Here is a 24117-nt window from a genome sequence, read left to right as displayed (position 1 = left end):
CTATTTTATGTACAGTATATAATACATATTTAGTGTTCTTTCATACTTTATGTACAGTATATAATACATATTTTGTGTAATTTGATATTTTATGTACAGTGTATTATATATTTTTTGAAGTTTGATATTTTATGTACAGTATAAACTATATATTTGGTGAACTGTGATATTTCGTGTACAGTATATAATATATATGTAGTGTATTGTCATATTTTATGTATAGTATATAATACATATTTGGTGAAATTTGATATTTTATGTACAGTATATAATATATATTTGGTGAAATTTGATATTTTATGTACATTATGTAATATATATTTAGTGTTCTTTCATACTTTTTGTACAGTATATAATACATATTTTGTGAAATTTGATATTTTATATACGTTACATAACATATATGGTGAAATTTGATATTTTATATACAGTATATAATATATATGTAGTGTACTTTCATATTTTATGTATAGTATATAGTACATATTAGGTGAAATATGATATTTTATGTACAGTATATAATATATATTTTGTGAAATTTGATATTTTACAGACAGTATGTAATATATATTTGGTGAAATTTGATATTTTATGTACAGCATATAATATATATTTAGCGTTCTTTCATACTTTATATACTGTATATAATACATATTTTGTGTAATTTGATATTTTATGTACAGTATATTATATATTTTTTGAAGTTTATATTTTATGTGCAGTATAAACTATATATTTAGTGAAATGTGATATTTCATATACAGTATATAATATATCTGTAGTGTACTTTCATATTTTATGTATAGTATATAATACATATTTGGTGAATTTTGATATTTTATGAACAGTATATAATATATATTTGGTGAACTTTGATATTTTATGTACAGTATCTAATGCATATTTGGTGAAATTTGATATGTTATGTACAGTATATAATATATATTTAGTGTTCTTTCATACTTTATGTACAGTATATAATAGATATTTTGGGAAATTTGATATTTTATGTACGTTATATAATATATACGGTGAAATTTGATTTTTTATGTACAGTATATAATATATATGTAGTGTACTTTCATATTTTATGTATAGTGTATAATACATATTTGGTGAAATTTGATATTTTATGTACAGTATATAATGTATATTTGGTGAAATTTGATATTTTACATACCGAATGTAATATATATTTGTTGAAATTTGATATTTAATGTACAGTATATAATATATATTTAGTGTTCTTTCATACTTTATGTACAGTATATAATACATATTTTTTGTAATTTGATATTTTATGTACAGTATATTATATATTTTTTGAAGTTTGATATTTTATGTACAGTATAAACTATATATTTGGTGAAATGTGATATTTTGTGTACAGTATATAATATATAGGTAGTGTACTGTCATATTTTATGTATAGTACATAATACATATTTGGTGAAATTTGATATTTTATGTACAGTATATAATATATATTTGGTGAAATTTGATATTTTATGTAGAGTATGTAACATATATTTGTTGAAATTTATATTTTATGTACAGTATATAATATATATTTAGTGTTCTTTCATACTTTACGTACAGTATATAATACATAGTTTGTGAAATTTGATATTTTATGTATGTTATATAATATATGGTGAAATTTGATATTTTATGTACAGTATATAATATATATGTAGTGTACTTTCATATTTTATGTATGGTATATAATACATATTTGGTGAAATTTGATATTTTATGTACAGTATATAATATGTATTTGGTGAAATTTGATATATTACATACAGTATGTATTATATATTTGGTGAAATTTGATGTTTTATGTACAGTATATAATGTATATTTAGTGTTCTCTCATACTTTATGTACAGTATATAATACATATTTTGTGTAATTTGATATTTTATGTACCTTATATAAAATATATGGTGAAATTTGATAGTTTATGTACAGTATATAATATATATGTAGTGTACTTTCATATTTTATGTATAGTATATAATACATATTTGGTGAAATTTGGTATTTTATGTACAGTATATAATATATATTTGGTGAAATTTCATATTTTACATACCGAATGTAATATATATTTGGTGAAATTTGCTATTTTATGTACAGTATATAATACATATTTAGTGTTCTTTCATACTTTATGTACAGTATATAATACATATTTTGTGTAATTTGATATTTTATGTACAGTGTATTATATATTTTTTGAAGTTTGATATTTTATGTACAGTATAAACTATATATTTGGTGAACTGTGATATTTCGAGTACAGTATATAATATATAAGTAGTGTATTGTCATATTTTATGTATAGTATATAATACATATTTGGTGAAATTTGATATTTTATGTACAGTATATAGTATATATTTGGTGAAATTTGATATTTTATGTACAGTATGTAATATATATTTAGTGTTCTTTCATACTTTTTGTACAGTATATAATATATATTTGGTGAAATTTGATATTTTATGTACAGTATGTAATATATATTTGGTGAAATTTGATATTTTATGTACAGTATATAATATATATGTAGTGTACTTTCATATTTTATGTATAGTATATAATACATATTTGGTGATATTTGATATTTTATGTACAGTATATAATATATATTTGGTGAAATTTGATATTTTACATAAAGTATGTAATACATATTTGGTGAAATTTGATATTTTGTGTACAGTATATAATATATATTTGGTGAAATTTGATATTTTATGTACAGTATGTAATATATATTTGGTGAAATTTGATATTTTATGTACAGTATATAATATATATTTAGTGTTCTTTCATACTTTATGTACAGTATATAATACATATTTTGTGAAATTTCATATTTTATGTACGTTATATAATACATATGGTGAAATTTGATATTTTATGTACAGTATATAATATATATGTAGTGTACTTTCATATTTTATGTATAGTATATAATACATATTTGGTGAAATTTGATATTTTATGTACAGTATTTAATATGTATTTGGTGAAATTTGATATTTTAAATACAGTATGTAATATATATTTGGTGAAATTTGATATTTTATGTACAGTATATAAAATATATTTATTGTTCTTTCATACTTTATGTACAGCATATAAAACATATTCTGTGTAGTTTGATATTTTATGTACAGTATATTATATATTTTTTGAAGTTTGATATTTTATTTACAGTATAAACTATGTATTTGGTGAACTGTGATATTTCGTGTACAGTATATAATATATATGTAGTGTACTGTCATATTTTATGTATAGTATATAATACATATTTGGTGAAATTTTATATTTTATGTACAGTATATAATATATATTTGGTGAAATTTGATATTTTATGTACAGTATGTAATATATATTTGGTGAAATTTGATGTTTTATGTACAGTATATAATATATATTTAGTGTTCTTTCATACTTTTTGTACAGTATATAATACATATTTTGTGAAATTTCATATTTTATATACTTCATAAAACATGTATGGAGAAATTTGATATTTTATATACAGTATATAATATATATGTACTGTACTTTCATATTTTATATATAGTATTTAATACATATTAGGTGAAATTTGATATTTTATGTACGGTATATAATATGTATTTGGTGAAATTTGATATTTTACAGACAGTATGTAATATATATTTGGTGAAATTTGATATTTTATGTACAGTATATAATATATATTTAGTGTTCTTTCATACTTTATGTACAGTATATAATACATATTTTGTGTAATTTGATATTTTATGTACAGTATATTATATATTTTTTGAAGTTTGATATTTTATCTACAGTATAAACTATATATTTGGTGAAATGTGATATTTCATGTACAGTATATAATATATATGTAGTGTACTTTCAGATTTTATGTATAGTATAAAATACATATTTGGTGAAATTTTATATTTTATGTACAGTATATAATATATATTTGGTGAAATTTGATATTTTATGTGCAGTATTCAATACATATTTGGTGAAATTTGATATTTTATGTACAGTATGTAATATATATTTAGTGTTCTTTCATACTTTACGTACAGTATATAATACATAGTTTGTGAAATTTGATATTTTATGTACAGTATATAATGTATATTTGGTGAAATTTGATATTTTACATACCGAATGTAATATATATTTGTTGAAATTTGATATTTTATGTACAGTATAAAATATATATTTAGTGTTCTTTCATACTTTATGTACAGTATATAATACATAATTTGTGTAATTTTATATTTTATGTACAGTGTATTATATATTTTTTGAAGTTTGATATTTTATGTACAGTATATACTATATATTTGGTGAAATGTGATATTTCATGTACAGTATATTATATATATGTAGTGTACTGTCATGTTTAATGTACAGTATATAATACATATTTGGTGAAATTTGATATTTTGTGTACAGTATATAATATATATTTGGTGAAATTTGATATTTTATGTACAGTATATAATATATATTTGGTGAAATTTGATATTTTATGTACAGTATATAATATATATTTAGTGTTCTTTCATACTTTATGTACAGTACATAATTCATATTTTGTGAAATTTGATATTTTAAGTACGTTATATAATATATATGGTGAAATTTGATATTGTATGTACAGTATATAATATATATGTAGTGTACTTTCATATTTTATGTATAGTACATAATACATATTTGATGAAATTTGATATTTTATGTACAGTATGTAATATATATTTGGTGAAATTTGATATTTTATGTACAGTATATAAAATATATTTAGTGTTCTTTCATACTTTATGTACAGCATATAATTCATATTTTGTGTAATTTGATATTTTATGTACAGTATATTACATATTTTTTGAAGTTTGATATTCTATGTACAGTGTAAACTATATATTTCGTGAAATGTGATATTTCGTGTACAGTATATAATATATATGTAGTGAATTGTCATATTTTATGTACAGTATGTAATACATATTTGGTGAAATTTGATATTTTATGTACAGTATATAATATATATTTGGTGAAATTTGGTATTTTATGTACAGTGTGTAATATATATTTGGTAAAATTCGATATTTTATGTACAGCATATAATATATATTTAGTGTTCTTTCATACTTTATGTACAGTATATAATATATATTTTATGAAATTTGATATTATATGTACGTTATATAATATATATTGTGAAATTTGATATTTTATGTATGTTATATAATATATATGGTGAAATTTGATTTTTTATGTACACTATATAATATATATGTAGTGTACTTTCATATTTTATGTATAGTGTATAATACATATTTGGTGAAATTTGATATTTTATGTACAGTATATAATGTATATTTGGTGAAATTTGATATTTTACATTCAGAATGTAATATATATTTGTTGAAATTTGATATTTTATGTACAGTATATAATATGTATGTAGTGTTCTTTCATATTTTCTGTACAGTATATAATACATATTTTGTGTAATTTGATATTTTATGTACAGTATATTATATATTTTTTGAAGTTTCATATTTTATGTACAGTGTATACTATATATTTGGTGAAATGTGATATTTCGTGTACAGTATATAATATATATGTAGTGTACTGTCATATTTTATGTATTGTATATAATACTTATTTGGTGAAATTTGATATTTTGTGTACAGTATATAAGATAAATTTGGTGAAATTTGATATTTTATGTACAGTATGTAATATATATTTGGTGAAATTTGATATTTTATGTACAGTATATAATATATATTTAGTGTTCTTTCATACTTTATGTACAGTACATAATACATATTTTGTGAAATTTGATATTTTATGTTCGTTATATAATACTTATGGTGAAATTTGATATTTTATGTACAGTATATAATATATATGTAGTGTACTTTCATATTTTATGTATAGTATATAATACATATTTGTTGAAATTTGTTATTTTATGTACAGTATTTAATATGTATTTGGTGAAATTTGATATTTTACATACCGAATGTAATATATATTTGTTGAAATTTGATATTTTATGTACAGTATATAATATATATTTAGTGTTCTTTCATACTTTATGTACAGTATATAATACATATTTTGTGTAATTTTATATTTTATGTACAGTGTATTATATATTTTTTGAAGTTTGATATTTTATGTACAGCATATACTATATATTTGGTGAAATGTGATATTTCGTGTACAGTATATAATATATCTGTAGTGTACTGTCATATTTTATGTATAGTATATAATACATATTTGTTGAAATTTGATATTTTGTGTACAGTATATAATATATATTTGGTGAAATTTGATATTTTATGTACAGTATGTAATATATATTTGGTGAAATTTGATATTTTATGTACAGTATATAATATATATTTAGTGTTCTTTCATACTTTATGTACAGTATATGATACATATTTTGTGAAATTTGATATTTTATGTACGTTATATAATACATATGGTCAAATTTGATATTTTATGTACAGTATATAATATATATGTAGTCTACTTACATATTTTATGTATAGTATATAATACATATTTGGTGAAATTTGATATTTTATGTACAGTATTTAATATGTATTTGGTGAAATTTTATATTTTACATACAGTATGTAATATATATTTGGTGAAATTTGATATTTTATGTACAGTATGTAATATATATTTGGTGAAATTTGATGTTTTATGTACAGTATATAATATACATTTAGTGTTCTTTCATACTTTTTGTACAGTATATAATACATATTTTGTGAAATTTCATATTTTATATACTTCATAAAACATATATGGAGAAATTTAATATTTTATATTCAGTATATAATATATATGTACTGTACTTTCATATTTTATATATAGTATTTAATACATATTAGGTGAAATTTGATATTTTATGTACGGTATATAATATGTATTTGGTGAAATTTGATATTTTACAGACAGTATGTAATATATATTTGGTGAAATTTGATATTTTATGTACAGTATATAATATATATTTAGTGTTCTTTCATACTTTATGTACAGTATATAATACATATTTTGTGTAATTTGATATTTTATGTACAGTATATTATATATTTTTTGAAGTTTGATATTTTATCTACAGTATAAACTATATATTTGGTGAAATGTGATATTTCATGTACAGTATATAATATATATGTAGTGTACTTTCATATTTTATGTATAGTATATAATACATATTTGGTGAAATTTTATATTTTATGTACAGTATTTAATATATATTTGGTGAAATTTGATATTTTATGTACAGTATTTAATACATATTTGGTGACATTTGATATTTTATGTTCAGTATGTAATATATATTTAGTGTTCTTTCATACTTTACGTACAGTATATAATACATAGTTTGTGAAATTTGATATTTTATGTACAGTATATAATGTATATTTGGTGAAATTTGATATTTTACGTACCGAATGTAATATATATTTGTTGAAATTTGATATTTTATGTACAGTATATAATATATATTTAGTGTTCTTTCATACTTTATGTACAGTATATAATACATATTTTGTGTAATTTTATATTTTATGTACAGTGTATTATATATTTTTTGAAGTTTGATATTTTATGTACAGTATATACTATATATTTGGTGAAATGTGATATTTCGTGTACAGTATATTATATATATGTAGTGTACTGTCATGTTTTATGTACAGTATATATTACATATTTGGTGAAATTTGGTATTTTGTGTACAGTATATAATATATGTTTGGTGAAATTTGATATTTTATGTACAGTATATAATATATATTTGGTGAAATTTGATATTTTATGTACAGTATATAATATATATTTAGTGTTCTTTCATACTTTATGTACAGTACATAATTCATATTTTGTGAAATTTGATATTTTAAGTACGTTATATAATATATATGGTGAAATTTGATATTTTATGTACAGTATATAATATATATGTAGTGTACTTTCATATTTTATGTTTAGTATATAATACATATTTGATGAAATTTGATATTTTATGTACAGTATGTAATATATATTTGGTGAAATTTGATATTTTATGTACAGTATATAAAATATATTTAGTGTTCTTTCATACTTTATGTACAGCATATAATACATATTTTGTGCAATTTGATATTTTATGTACAGTATATTACATATTTTTTGAAGTTTGATATTTTATGTACAGTGTAAACTATATATTTCTTGAAATGTGATATTTCGTGTACAGTATATAATATATATGTAGTGAATTGTCATATTTTATGTACAGTATATAATACATATTTGGTGAAATTTGATATTTTATGTACAGTACATAATATATATTTGGTGAAATTTGATATTTTATGTACAGTGTGTAATATATATTTGGTAAAATTCGATATTTTATGTACAGCATATAATATATATTTAGTGTTCTTTCATACTTTATGTACAGTATATAATATATATTTTATGAAATTTGATATTATATGTACGTTATATAATATATATGGTGAAATTTGATATTTTATGTACAGTATATAATATATATTTGGTGAAATTTGATAATTTATGTATGTTATATAATATATATGGTGAAATTTGATTTTTTATGTACACTATATAATATATATGTAGTGTACTTTCATATTTTATGTATAGTGTATAGTACATATTTGGTGAAATTTGATATTTTATGAACAGTATATAATGTATATTTGGTGAAATTTGATATTTCTCATTCCGAATGTAATATATATTTGTTGAAATTTGATATTTTATGTACAGTAAATAATATATATGTAGTGTTCTTTCATATTTTCTGTACAGTATATAATACATATTTTGTGTAATTTGATATTTTATGTACAGTATATTATATATTTCTTGAAGTTTGATATTTTATGTACAGTGTATACTATATATTTGGTGAAATGTGATATTTCGTGTACAGTATATAATATATATGTAGTGTACTGTCATATTTTATGTATTGTATATAATACTTATTTGGTGAAATTTGATATTTTGTGTACAGTATATAAGATAAATTTGGTGAAATTTGATATTTTATGTACAGTATGTAAAATATATTTGGTGAAATTTGATATTTTATGTACAGTATATAATATATATTTAGTGTTCTTTCATACTTTATGTACAGTACATAATACATATTTTGTGAAATTTGATATTTTATGTTCGTTATATAATACATATGGTGAAATTTGATATTTTATGTACAGTATATAATAGATATGTAGTGTACTTTCATATGTCATGTATAGTATATAATACATATTTGTTGAAATTTGATATTTTATGTACAGTATTTAATATGTATTTGGTGAAATTTGATATTTTACATACCGAATGTAATATATATTTGTTGAAATTTGATATTTTATGTACAGTATATAATATATATTTAGTGTTCTTTCATACTTTATGTACAGTATATAATACATATTTTGTGTAATTTTATATTTTATGTACAGTGTATTATATATTTTTGGAAGTTTGATATTTTATGTACAGCATATACTATATAATTGGTGAAATGTGATATTTCGTGTACAGTATATAATATATATATAGTGTACTGTCATATTTTATGTATAGTATATAATACATATTTGTTGAAATTTGATATTTTGTGTACAGTATATAATATATATTTGGTGAAATTTGATATTTTATGTACAGTATGTAATATATATTTGGTGAAATTTGATATTTTATGTACAGTATATAATATATATTTAGTGTTCTTTCATACTTTATGTACAGTATATAATACATATTTTGTGAAATTTGATATTTTATGTACGTTATATAATACATATGGTCAAATTTGATATTTTATGTACAGTATATAATATATATGTAGTGTACTTTCATATTTTATGTACAGTATATAATACATATTTGGTGAAATTTGATATTTTATGTAAAGTATTTAATATGTATTTGGTGAAATTTTATATTTTACATACAGTATGTAATATATATTTGGTGAAATTTGATATTTTATGTACAGTGTATAAAATATATTTATTGTTCTTTCATACTTTATGTACAGCATATAATACATATTTTGTGTAATTTGATATTTTATGTACAGTATATTATATATTTTTTGAAGTTTGATATTTTATGTACAGTATAAACTATGTATTTGGTGAACTGTGATATTTCGTGTGCAGTATATAATATATATGTAGTGTACTGTCATATTTTATGTATAGTATATAATACATATTTGGTGAAATTTTATATTTTATGTATAGTATATAATATATATTTGGTGAAATTTGATATTTTATGTACAGTATGTAATATATATTTGGTGAAATTTGATGTTTTATGTACAGTATATAATATATATTTAGTGTTCTTTCATTCTTTTTGTACAGTATATAATACATATTTTGTGAAATTTCATATTTTATATACTTCATAAAACATATATGGAGAAATTTAATATTTTATATTCAGTATATAATATATATGTACTGTACTTTCATATTTTATATATAGTATTTAATACATATTAGGTGAAATTTGATATTTTATGTACAGTATATAATATTTATTTGGTGAAATTTGATATTTTACAGACAGTATGTAATATATATTTGGTGAAATTTGATATTTTATGTACAGTATATAATATATATTTAGTGTTCTTTCAAACTTTATGTACAGTATATACTACATAGTTTGTGAAATTTGATATTTTATGTATGTTATATAATATATATGGTGAAATTTGATATTTTATGTACAGTGTATAATATATATTAGTGTACTTTCATATTTTATGTATGGTATATAATACATATTTGGTGATATTTGATATTTTTTGTACAGTATATAATATATATTTGGTGAAATTTGATATTTTACATAAAGTATGTAATACATATTTGGTGAAATTTGATATTTTATGTACAGTATATAATATATATTTAGTGTTCTTGCATACTTTATGTACAGTATATAATACATATTTTGTGTAATTTGATATTTTATGTACAGTATATTATATATTTTTTGAAGTTTGATATTTTATGTACAGTATAAACTATATATTTGATGAAATGTGATATTTCATGTACAGTATATAATATATATGTAGTGTACTTTCATATTTTATGTATAGTATATAATACATATTTGGTGAAATTTTATATTTTATGTACAGTATATAATATATATTTGGTGTAATTTTATATTTTATGTACAGTATGTAATATATATTTGTTGAAATTTATATTTTATGTACAGTATATAATGCATATTTAGTGTTCTTTCATACTTCATGTACAGTATATAATACATAGTTTGTGAAATTTGATATTTTATGTACAGTATATAATATATATCTAGTGTACTTTCATATTTTATGTATAGTATATAATACATATTTGGTGAAATTTGATATTTTATGTACAGTATATAATATGTATTTGGTGAAATTTGATATATTACATACAGTATGTAATATATATTTGGTGAAATTTGATATTTTATGTACAGTATATAATATATATTTAGTGTTCTTTCATACTTTATGTACAGCATATAATACATATTTTGTGTAATTTGATATTTTATGTACCTTATATAACATATATGGTGAAATTTGATATCTTATGTACAGTATATAATATATATGTAGTGTACTTTCATATTTTATGTATAGTATATAATACATATTTGGTGAAATTTGATATTTTATGTACAGTATATAATATATATTTTGTGAAATTTGATATTTTACATACGGTACGTAATATATATTTGGTGAAATTTGATATTTTATGTACAGTATATAATATATATTTAGTGTTCTTTCATACTTTCTGTACAGTATATAATACATATTTTGTGTAATTTAATATTTTATATACAGTGTATTATATATTTTTTGAAGTTTGATATTTTATGTACAGTATAAACTATATATTTGGTGAAATGTCATATTTCGTGTACATTATATAATATATATGTAGTGTACTGTCATATTTTATGTATAGTATATAATACAGATTTGGTGAAATTTGATATTTTATGTACAGTATATAATATATATTTGGTGAAATTTGATATTTTATGTACAGTATGTAATATATATTTGTTGAAATTTATATTTTATGTACAGTATATAGTATATATTTAGTGTTCTTTCATTCTTTATGTACAGTATATAATACATAGTTTGTGAAATTTGATATTTTATGTATGTTTTATAATATATATGGTGAAATTTGATATTTTATGTACAGTATATAATATATATGTAGTGTACTTTCATATTTTATGTATAGTATATAATACATATTTGGTGATATTTGATATCTTATGTACAGTATATAATATATATTTGGTGAAATTTGATATTTTACATAAAGTATGTAATACATATTTGGTGAAATTTGATATTTTATGTACAGTATATAATATATATTTAGTGTTCTTTCAGACTTTATGTACAGTATATAATACATATTTTGTGTAATTTGATATTTTATGTACAGCATATTATATATTTTTTGAATTTTGAGATTTTATGTACAGTATAAACTATATATTTGGTGAAATGTGATATTTCGTGTACAGTATATAATATATAAGTAGTGTACTTTCATATTTTATGTATAGTATATAATACCTATTTGGTGAAATTTGATATTTTATGTACAGTATATAATATATATCTGGTGAAATTTGATATTTTATGTACAGTATGTAATATATATTTGTTGAAATTTATATTTTATGTACAGTATATAATGCATATTTAGTGTTCTTTCATACTTTATGTACAGTATATAATACATAGTTGGTGAAATTTGATATTTTATGTACAGTATATAATATATATTTGGTGAAATTTGATATTTTATGTACAGTATGTAATATATATTTGTTGAAATTTATATTTTATGTACAGTGTATAATGTATATTTAGTGTTCTTTCATACTTTATGTACAGTATATAATACATATTTTGTGAAATTTGATATTTTATGTACGTTATATAATATATATGGTGAAATTTGATATTTTATGTACAGTATATAATATATATCTAGTGTACTTTCATATTTTATGTATAGTATATAATACATATTTGGTGAAATTTGATATTTTAGGTACAGTATATAATATATATTTGGTGAAATTTGATATTTTATGTACAATATGTAATTTACATTTGTTGAAATTTATATTTTATGTACAGTATATAATATATATTTAGTGTTCTTTCAAACTTTATGTACAGTATATACAACATAGTTTGTGAAATTTGATATTTTATGTATGTTATATAATATATATGGTGAAATTTGATATTTTATGTACAGTATATAATATATATTAGTGTACTTTCATATTTTATGTATAGTATATAATACATATTTGGTGATATTTGATATTTTTTGTACAGTATATAATATATACTTGGTGAAATTTGATATTTTACATAAAGTATGTAATACATATTTGGTGAAATTTGATATTTTATGTACAGTATATAATATATATTTAGTGTTCTTTCAGACTTTATGTACAGTATATAATACGTATTTTGTGTAATTTGATATTTTATGTACAGTATATTATATATTTTTTGAATTTTGATATTTTATGTACAGTATAAACTATATATTTGGTGAAATGTGATATTTCGTGTACAGTATATAATATATAAGTAGTGTACTTTCATATGTTATGTATAGTATATAATACATATTTGGTGAAATTTGATATTTTATGTACAGTATATAATATATATTTGGTGAAATTTGATATTTTATGTACAGTATGTAATATATATTTGTTGAAATTTATATTTTATGTACAGTATATAATGCATATTTAGTGTTCTTTCATACTTTATGTACAGTATATAATACATAGTTTGTGAAATTTGATATTTTATGTACGTTATATAATATATATGGTGAAATTCGATATTTTATGTACAGTATATAATATATATCTAGTGTACTTTCATATTTTATGTATAGTATATAATACATATTTGGTGAAATTTGATATTTTATGTACAGTATATAATATGTATTTGGTGAAATTTGATATATTACATACTGTATGTAATACATATTTGGTGAAATTTGATATTTTATGTACAGTATGTAATATATATTTAGTGTTCTTTCATACTTTATGTACAGCATATAATACATATTTTGTGTAATTTGATATTTTATGTACCTTATATAACATATATGGTGAAATTTGATATCTTATGTACAGTATATAATATATATGTAGTGTACTTTCATATTTTATGTATAGTATATAATACATATTTGGTGAAATTTGATATTTTATGTACAGTATATAATATATATTTGGTGAAATTTGATATTTTACATACGGTACGTAATATATATTTGGTGAAATTTGATATTTTATGTACAGTATATAATATATATTTAGTGTTCTTTCATACTTTCTGTACAGTATATAATACATATTTTGTGTAATTTGATATTTTATGTACAGTGTATTATATATTTTTTGAAGTTTGATATTTTATGTACAGTATAAACTATATATTTGGTGAAAAGTGATATTTCGTGTACATTATATAATATATATGTAGTGTACTGTCATATTTTATGTATAGTATATAATACATATTTGGTGAAATTTGATATTTTATGTACAGTATATAATATATATTTGGTGAAATTTGATATTTTATGTACAATATGTAATATATATTTGTTGAAATTTATATTTTATGTACAGTATATAATATATATTTAGAGTTCTTTCAAACTTTATGTACAGTATATACTACATAGTTTGTGAAATTTGATATTTTATGTATGTTATATAATATATATGGTGAAATTTGATATTTTATGTACAGTGAATAATATATGTTAGTGTACTTTCATATTTTATGTATAGTATATAATACATATTTGGTGATATTTGATATTTTTTGTACAGTATATAATATATATTTGGTGAAATTTGATATTTTACATAAAGTATGTAATACATATTTGGTGAAATTTGATATTTTATGTACAGTATATAATATATATTTAGTGTTCTTTCATACTTTATGTACAGTATATAATACATATTTTGTGTAATTTGATATTTTATGTACAGTATATTATGTATTTTTTGAAGTTTGATATTTTATGTACAGTATAAACTATATATTTGGTGAAATGTGATATTTCATGTACAGTATATTATATATGTAGTGTACTTTCATATTTTATGTATAGTATATAATACATATTTGGTGAAATTTTATATTTTATGTACAGTATATAATATATATTTGGTGTAATTTTATATTTTATGTACAGTATGTAATATATATTTGTTGAAATTTATATTTTATGTACAGTGTATAATGTATATTTAGTGTTCTTTCATACTTTATGTACAGTATATAATACATAGTTTGTGAAATTTGATATTTTATGTACGTTATATAATATATATGGTGAAATTTGATATTTTATGTACAGTATATAATATATATCTAGTGTACTTTCATATTTTATGTATAGTATATAATACATATTTGGTGAAATTTGATAATTTATGTACAGTATATAATATGTATTTGGTGAAATTTGATATATTACATACTGTATGTAATATATATTTGGTGAAATTTGATATTTTATGTACAGTATATAATATATATTTAGTGTTCTTTCATACTTTATGTACAGCATATAATACATATTTTGTGTAATTTGATATTTTATGTACCTTATATAACATATATGGTGAAATTTGATATCTTATGTACAGTATATAATATATATTTGGTGAAATTTGATATTTTACATACGGTACATAATATATATTTGATGAAATTTGATATTTTATGTACAGTATATAATATATATTTAGTGTTCTTTCATACTTTATGTACAGTATATAATACATATTTTGTGAAATTTGATATTTTATGTACAGTATATAATGTATATTTGGTGAAATTTGATATTTTACATACCGAATGTAATATATATTTGTTGAAATTTGATATTTTATGTACAGTATATAATATATATTTAGTGTTCTTTCATACTTTATGTACAGTATATAATACATATTTTGTGTAATTTTATATTATATGTACAGTGTATTATATATTTTTTGAAGTTTGATATTTTATGTACAATATATACTATATATTTGGTGAAATGTGATATTTCGTGTACAGTATATAATATATATGTAGTGTACTGTCATGTTTTATGTACAGTATATAATACATATTTGGTGAAATTTCATATTTTGTGTACAGTAAATAATATATATTTGGTGAAATTTGATATTTTATGTACAGTATGTAATATATATTTGGTGAAATTTGATATTTTATGTACAGTATATAATATATATTTAGTGTTCTTTCATACTTTATGTACAGTACATAATTCATATTTTGTGAAATTTGATATTTTAAGTACGTTTTATAATATATATGGTGAAATTTGATATTTTATGTACAGTATATAATATATATGTAGTGTACTTTCATATTTTATGTATAGTACATAATACATATTTGATGAAATTTGATATTTTATGTACAGTATGTAATATATATTTGGTGAAATTTGATATTTTATGTACAGTATGTAATATATATTTGGTGAAATTTGATATTTTATGTACAGTATATAATATATATTTAGTGTTCTTTCATACTTTATGTACAGTATATAATACATATTTTGTGAAATTTGATATTTTATGTACGTTATGTAATACATATGGTGAAATTTGATATTTTATGTACAGTATATAATATATATGTAGTGTACCTTCGTATTTTATGTATAGTATATAATACATATTTGGTGAAATTTGATATTTTATGTACAGTATTTAATATGTATTTGGTGAAATTTGATATTTTACATACAGTATGTAACATATATTTGATGAAATTTGATATTTTACGTACAGTCTATAAAATATATTTATTGTTCTTTCATACTTTATGTACAGCATGTAATACATATTTTGTGTAATTTGGTATTTTATGTACAATATATTATATATTTTTTGAAGTTTGATATTTTATGTACAGTATAAACTATGTATTTGGTGAACTGTGATATTTCGTGTACAGTATATAATATATATGTAGTGTACTTTCATATTTTATGTATAGTATATAATACATATTTGGTGAAATTTGATATTTTATGTACAGTATATAATATATATGTAGTGTACTTTCATATTTTATGTATAGTATATAATACATATTTGGTGAAATTTTATATTTTATGTACAGTATTTAATATATATTTGGTGAAATTTGATATTTTATGTACAGTATTTAATACATATTTGGTGAAATTTGATATTTTATGTTCAGAATGTAATATATATTTAGTGTTCTTTCATACTTTACGTACAGTATATAATACATAGTTTGTGAAATTTGATATTTTATGTACATTATATAATGTATATTTGGTGAAATTTGATATTTTACATACTGAATGTAATATATATTTCTTGAAATTTGATATTTTATGTACAGTATATAATATATATTTAGTGTTCTTTCATACTTTGTGTACAGTATATAATACATATTTTGTGTAATTTTATATTATATGTACAGTGTATTATATATTTTTTGAAGTTTGATATTTTATGTACAATATATACTATATATTTGGTGAAATGTGATATTTCGTGTACAGTATATAATATATATGTAGTGTACTGTCATGTTTTATGTACAGTATATAATACATATTTGGTGAAATTTCATATTTTGTGTACAGTAAATAATATATATTTGGTGAAATTTGATATTTTATGTACAGTATGTAATATATATTTGGTGAAATTTGATATTTTATGTACAGTATATAATATATATTTAGTGTTCTTTCATACTTTATGTACAGTACATAATTCATATTTTGTGAAATTTGATATTTTAAGTACGTTTAATAATATATATATTGAAATTTGATATTTTATGTACAGTATATAATATATATGTAGTGTACTTTCATATTTTATGTATAGTACATAATACATATTTGATGAAATTTGATATTTTATGTACAGTATGTAATATATATTTGGTGAAATTTGATATTTTATGTACAGTATATAAAATATATTTAGTGTTCTTTCATACTTTATGTACAGCATATAATACATATTTTGTGTAATTTGATATTTTATGTACGGTATATTACATATTGTTTGAAGTTTGATATTTTATGTACAGTGTAAACTATATATTTCGTGAAATGTGATATTTCGTGTACAGTATATAATATATATGTAGTGAATTGTCATATTTTATGTACAGTATATAATAAATATTTGGTGAAATTTGATATTTTATGTACAGTATATAATATATATTTGGTGAAATTTGATATTTTATGTACAGTGTGTAATATATATTTGGTAAAATTCGATATTTTATGTACAGCATATGATATATATTTAGTGTTCTTTCATACTATATGTACAGTATATAATATATATTTTATGAAATTTGATATTATATGTACGTTATATAATATATATGGTGAAATTTGATATTTTATGTACAGTATATAATATATTGGTGAAATTTGATATTTTACATACAGTATATAATATATATTTGGTGAAATTTGATATTTTATGTACAGTATGTAATATATATTTAGTGTTCTTTCATACTTTCTGTACAGTATATAATACATATTTTGTGTAATTTGATATTTTATGTACAGTATATTATATATTTTTTGAAGTTTGATATTTTATGTACAGTATAAACTATATATTTCGTGAAATGTGATATTTCGTGTACAGTATATAATATATATGTAGTGTAATGTCGTATTTTATGTATAGTATATAATACATATTTGGTGAAATTTGATACTTTATGTACAGTGTATAATATATATTTGGTGAAATTAGATATTTTAAGTACAGTATATAATATATATTTGCTGAAATTTGATATTTTATGTACAGTATATAATATATATTTAGTGTTCTTTCATACTTTCTGTACAGTATATAATACATGTTTTGTGTAATTTGATATTTTATGTACAGTATATTATATATTTTTTGAAGTTTGATATTTTATGTACAGTATAAACTATATATTTCGTGAAATGTGATATTTCGTGTACAGTATATAATATATATGTAGTGTATTGTAATATTTTATGTATAGTGTATAATACGTATTTGGTGAAATTTGATATTTTATGAAGAGTATAAAATATGTATTTGGTGAAATTTGATATTTTATGTACAGAATGTAATATATATTTGTTGAAATTTGATATTTTATGTACAGTATATAATATATATTTAGTGTTCTTTCATACTTTCTGTACAGTATATAATACATATTTTGTGTAATTTGATATTTTATGTACAGTATATTATATAATTTTTGAAGTTTGATATTTTATGTACAGTATAAACTATATATTTGGTGAAAAGTGATATTTCGTGTACAGTATATAATATATATGTAGTGTACTTTCATATTTTATGTATAGTATATAATACATATTTGGTAAAATTTGATATTTAATGTACAGTATATAATACATATTTAGTGTTCTTTCATACTTTATATACAGTATATAATACATATTTTGTGTAATTTGATATTTTATATACAGTATATTATATATTTTTTGAAGTTTGATATTTTATGTACAGTATAAACTATGTATTTGGTGAAATGTGATATTTCGTTTACAGTATATGATATATATGTAGTGTACTGTCATATTTTATGTATAGTATATAATACATATTTGGTGAAATTTTATATTTTATGTACAGTATTTAATATATATTTGGTGAAATTTGATATTTTATGTACAGTATTTAATACATATTTGGTGAAATTTGATATTTTATGTACAGTATGTAATATATATTTAGTGTTCTTTCATACTTTACGTACAGTATGTAATACATAGTTTGTGAAATTTGATATTTTATGTACAGTATATAATGTATATTTGGTGAAATTTGATATTTTACATACCGAATGTAATATATATTTGTTGAAATTTGATATTTTATGTACAGTATATAATATATATTTAGTGTTCTTTCATACTTTATGTACAGTATATAATACACATTTTGTGTAGTTTTATATTTTATGTACAGTGTATTATATATTTTTTGAAGTTTGATATTTTATGCACAGTATATACTATATATTTGGTGAAATGTGATATTTCGTGTACAGTATATAATATATATGTAGTGTACTGTCATGTTTTATGTACAGTATATAATACATATTTGGTGAAATTTGATATTTTGTGTACAGTATATAATATATATTTGGTGAAATTTGATATTTTATGTACAGTATGTAATATATATTTGGTGAAATTTCATATTTTATGTACAGTATATAATATATATTTAGTGTTCTTTCATACTTTATGTACAGTACATAATTCATATTTTGTGAAATTTGATATTTTAAGTACGTTTTATAATATATATGGTGAAATTTGATATTTTATGTACAGTATATAATATATATGTAGTGTACTTTCATATTTTATGTATAGTATATAATACATATTTGATGAAATTTGATATTTTATGTACAGTATGTAATATATATTTGGTGAAATTTGATATTTTATGTACAGTATATAAAATATTTTTAGTGTTCTTTCATACTTTATGTACAGCATATAATACATATTTTGTGTAATTTGATATTTTATGTACAGTATATTACATATTTTTTGAAGTTTGATATTTTATGTACAGTGTAAACTATATATTTCGTGAAATGTGATATTTCGTGTACAGTATATAATATATATGTAGTGAATTGTCATATTTTATGTACAGTATATAATACATATTTGGTGAAATTTGATATTTTATGTACAGTATATAATATATATTTGGTGAAATTTGATATTTTATGTACAGTGTGTAATATATATTTGGTAAAATTCGATATTTTATGTACAGCATATAATATATATTTAGTGTTCTTTCATACTATATGTACAGTATATAATATATATTTTATGAAATTTGATATTATATATACGTTATATAATATATATGGTGAAATTTGATATTTTATGTACAGTATATAATATATTGGTGAAATTTGATATTTTACATACAGTATATAATATATATTTGGTGAAATTTGATATTTTATGTACAGCATATAATATATATTTAGTGTTCTTTCATACTTTATGTACAGTATATAATATATATTTTGTGAAATTTGACATTATATGTACTTTATATAATATATATGGTGAAATTTGATATTTTATGTACAGTATATAATATATATTTAGTGTTCTTTCATAATTTCTGTACAGTATATAATACATATTTTGTGTAATTTGATATTTTATGTACAGTATGTAATATATATTTGGTGAAACTTCATATTTTATGTACAGTATGTAATATATATTTGGTGAAATTTGATATTTTATGTACAGTATATAATATATATTTAGTGTTCTTTCATACTTTTTGTACAGTATATAATACATATTTTGTGAAATTTCATATTTTATATACGTCATAAAACATATATGGAGAAATTTGATATTTTATATACAGTATATAATATATATGTAGTTTACTTTCATATTTTATGTATAGTATTTAATACATATTAGGTGAAATTTGATATTTTATGTACAGTATAAACTATATATTAGGTGAACTGTGATATTTCGTGTAAAGTATATAATATATATGTAGTGTATTGTCATATTTTATGTATAGTATATAATACATATTTGGTGAAATTTGATATTTTATGTACAGCATATAATATGTATTTGGAGAAATTTGATATTTTACATACAGTATGTAATATATATTTGGTGAAATTTGATATTTAATGTACAGTATATAAAATTTATTTAGTGTTCTTTCATACTTTATGTACAGCATATAATACATATTTTGTGTAATTTGATATTTTATGTACAGTATATTACATATTTTTTGAAGTTTGATATTTTATGTACAGTATAAACTATATATTTCGTGAAATGTGATATTTCGTGTACAGTATATAATACATATGTAGTGAATTTTCATATTTTATGTATAGTATATAATACATGTTTGGTGAAATTTGATATTTTATGTACAGTATATAATATATATTTGGTGAAATTTGATATTTTATATACAGTGTGTAATATATATTTGGTAAAATTCGATATTTTATGTACAGCATATAATATATATTTAGGGTTCTTTCATACTTTATGTACAGTATATAATGTATATTTTGTGAAATTTGATATTATATGTACGTTATATAATATATATGGTGAAATTTGATATTTTATGTACAGTATATAATATATATTTGGTGAAATTTGATATTTTACATACAGTATATAATATATATTTGGTGAAATTTGATATTTTATGTACAGTATATAACATATATTTAGTGTTCTTTCATACATTCTGTACAGTATATAATACATATTTTGTGTAATTTGATATTTTACGTACAATATATTATATATTTTTTGAAGTTTGATATTTTATGCACAGTATAAACAATATATTTCGTGAAATGTGATATTTCATGTACAGTATATAATATATATGTAGTGTACTTTCATGTTTTATGTATAGCATATAATACATATTTGGTGAAATTTTATATTTTATGTACAGTATATAATATATATTTGGTGAAATTTGATATTTTATGTACAGTATTTAATACATATTTGGTGAAATTTGATATTTTATGTACAGTATATAATATATTTTTAGTGTTCTTTCATACTTTATGTACAGTACATAATACATAGTTTGTGAAATTTGAAATTTTATGTACAGTATATAATGTATATTTGGTGAAATTTGATATTTTACATACCGAATGTAATATATATTTGTAGAAATTTGATATTTTATGTACAGTATATAATATATATTTAGTGTTCTTTCATACTTTATGTACAGTACATAATACATAGTTTGTGAAATTTGAAATTTTATGTACAGTATATAATGTATATTTGGTGAAATTTGATATTTTACATACCGAATGTAATATATATTTGTTGAAATTTGATATTTTATGTACAGTATATAATATATATTTGGTGAAATTTGATATTTTATGTACAGTATGTAATATATATTTGTTGAAATTTATATTTTATGTACTGTATATAATATATATTTAGTGTTATTTCATTCTTTATGTACAGTATATAATACATAGTTTGTGAAATTTGATATTTTATGCATGTTATATAATATATATGGTGAAATTTGATATTTTATGTACAGTATATAATATATATGTAGTGTACTTTCATATTTTATGTATAGTATATAATACATATTTGGTGATATTTGATATTTTATGTACAGTATATAATATATATTTGGTGAACTTTGATATTTTACATAAAGTATGTAATACATATTTGGTGAAATTTGATATTTTATGTACAGTATATAATATATGTTTAGTGTTCTTTCAGACTTTATGTACAGTATATAATACATATTTTGTGTAATTTGATATTTTGTGTACAGCATATTATATATTTTTTGAATTTTGATATTTTATGTAGATTATAAACTATATATTTGTTGAAATGTGATATTTCGTGTACAGTATATAATATATAAGTAGTGTACTTTCATATTTTATGTATACTATATAATACATATTTGGTGAAATTTGATATTTTATGTACAGTATATAATATATATTTGGTGAAATTTGATATTTTATGTACAGTATGTAATATATATTTGTTGAAATTTATATTTTATGTACAGTATATAATGCATATTTAGTGTTCTTTCATACTTCATGTACAGTATATAATACATAGTTTGTGAAATTTGATATTTTATGTACAGTATATAACATATATCTAGTGTACTTTCATATTTTATGTATAGTATATAATACATATTTTGTGAAATTTGATATTTTATGTA

Source organism: Gorilla gorilla, chromosome Y (genome assembly GCF_029281585.2).
Source record: "Gorilla gorilla gorilla isolate KB3781 chromosome Y, NHGRI_mGorGor1-v2.1_pri, whole genome shotgun sequence".
NCBI lineage: Eukaryota > Metazoa > Chordata > Mammalia > Primates > Hominidae > Gorilla > Gorilla gorilla.
The sequence above is the reverse complement of the archived record's forward strand: the minus strand, read 5'-3'. Positions refer to the sequence as shown.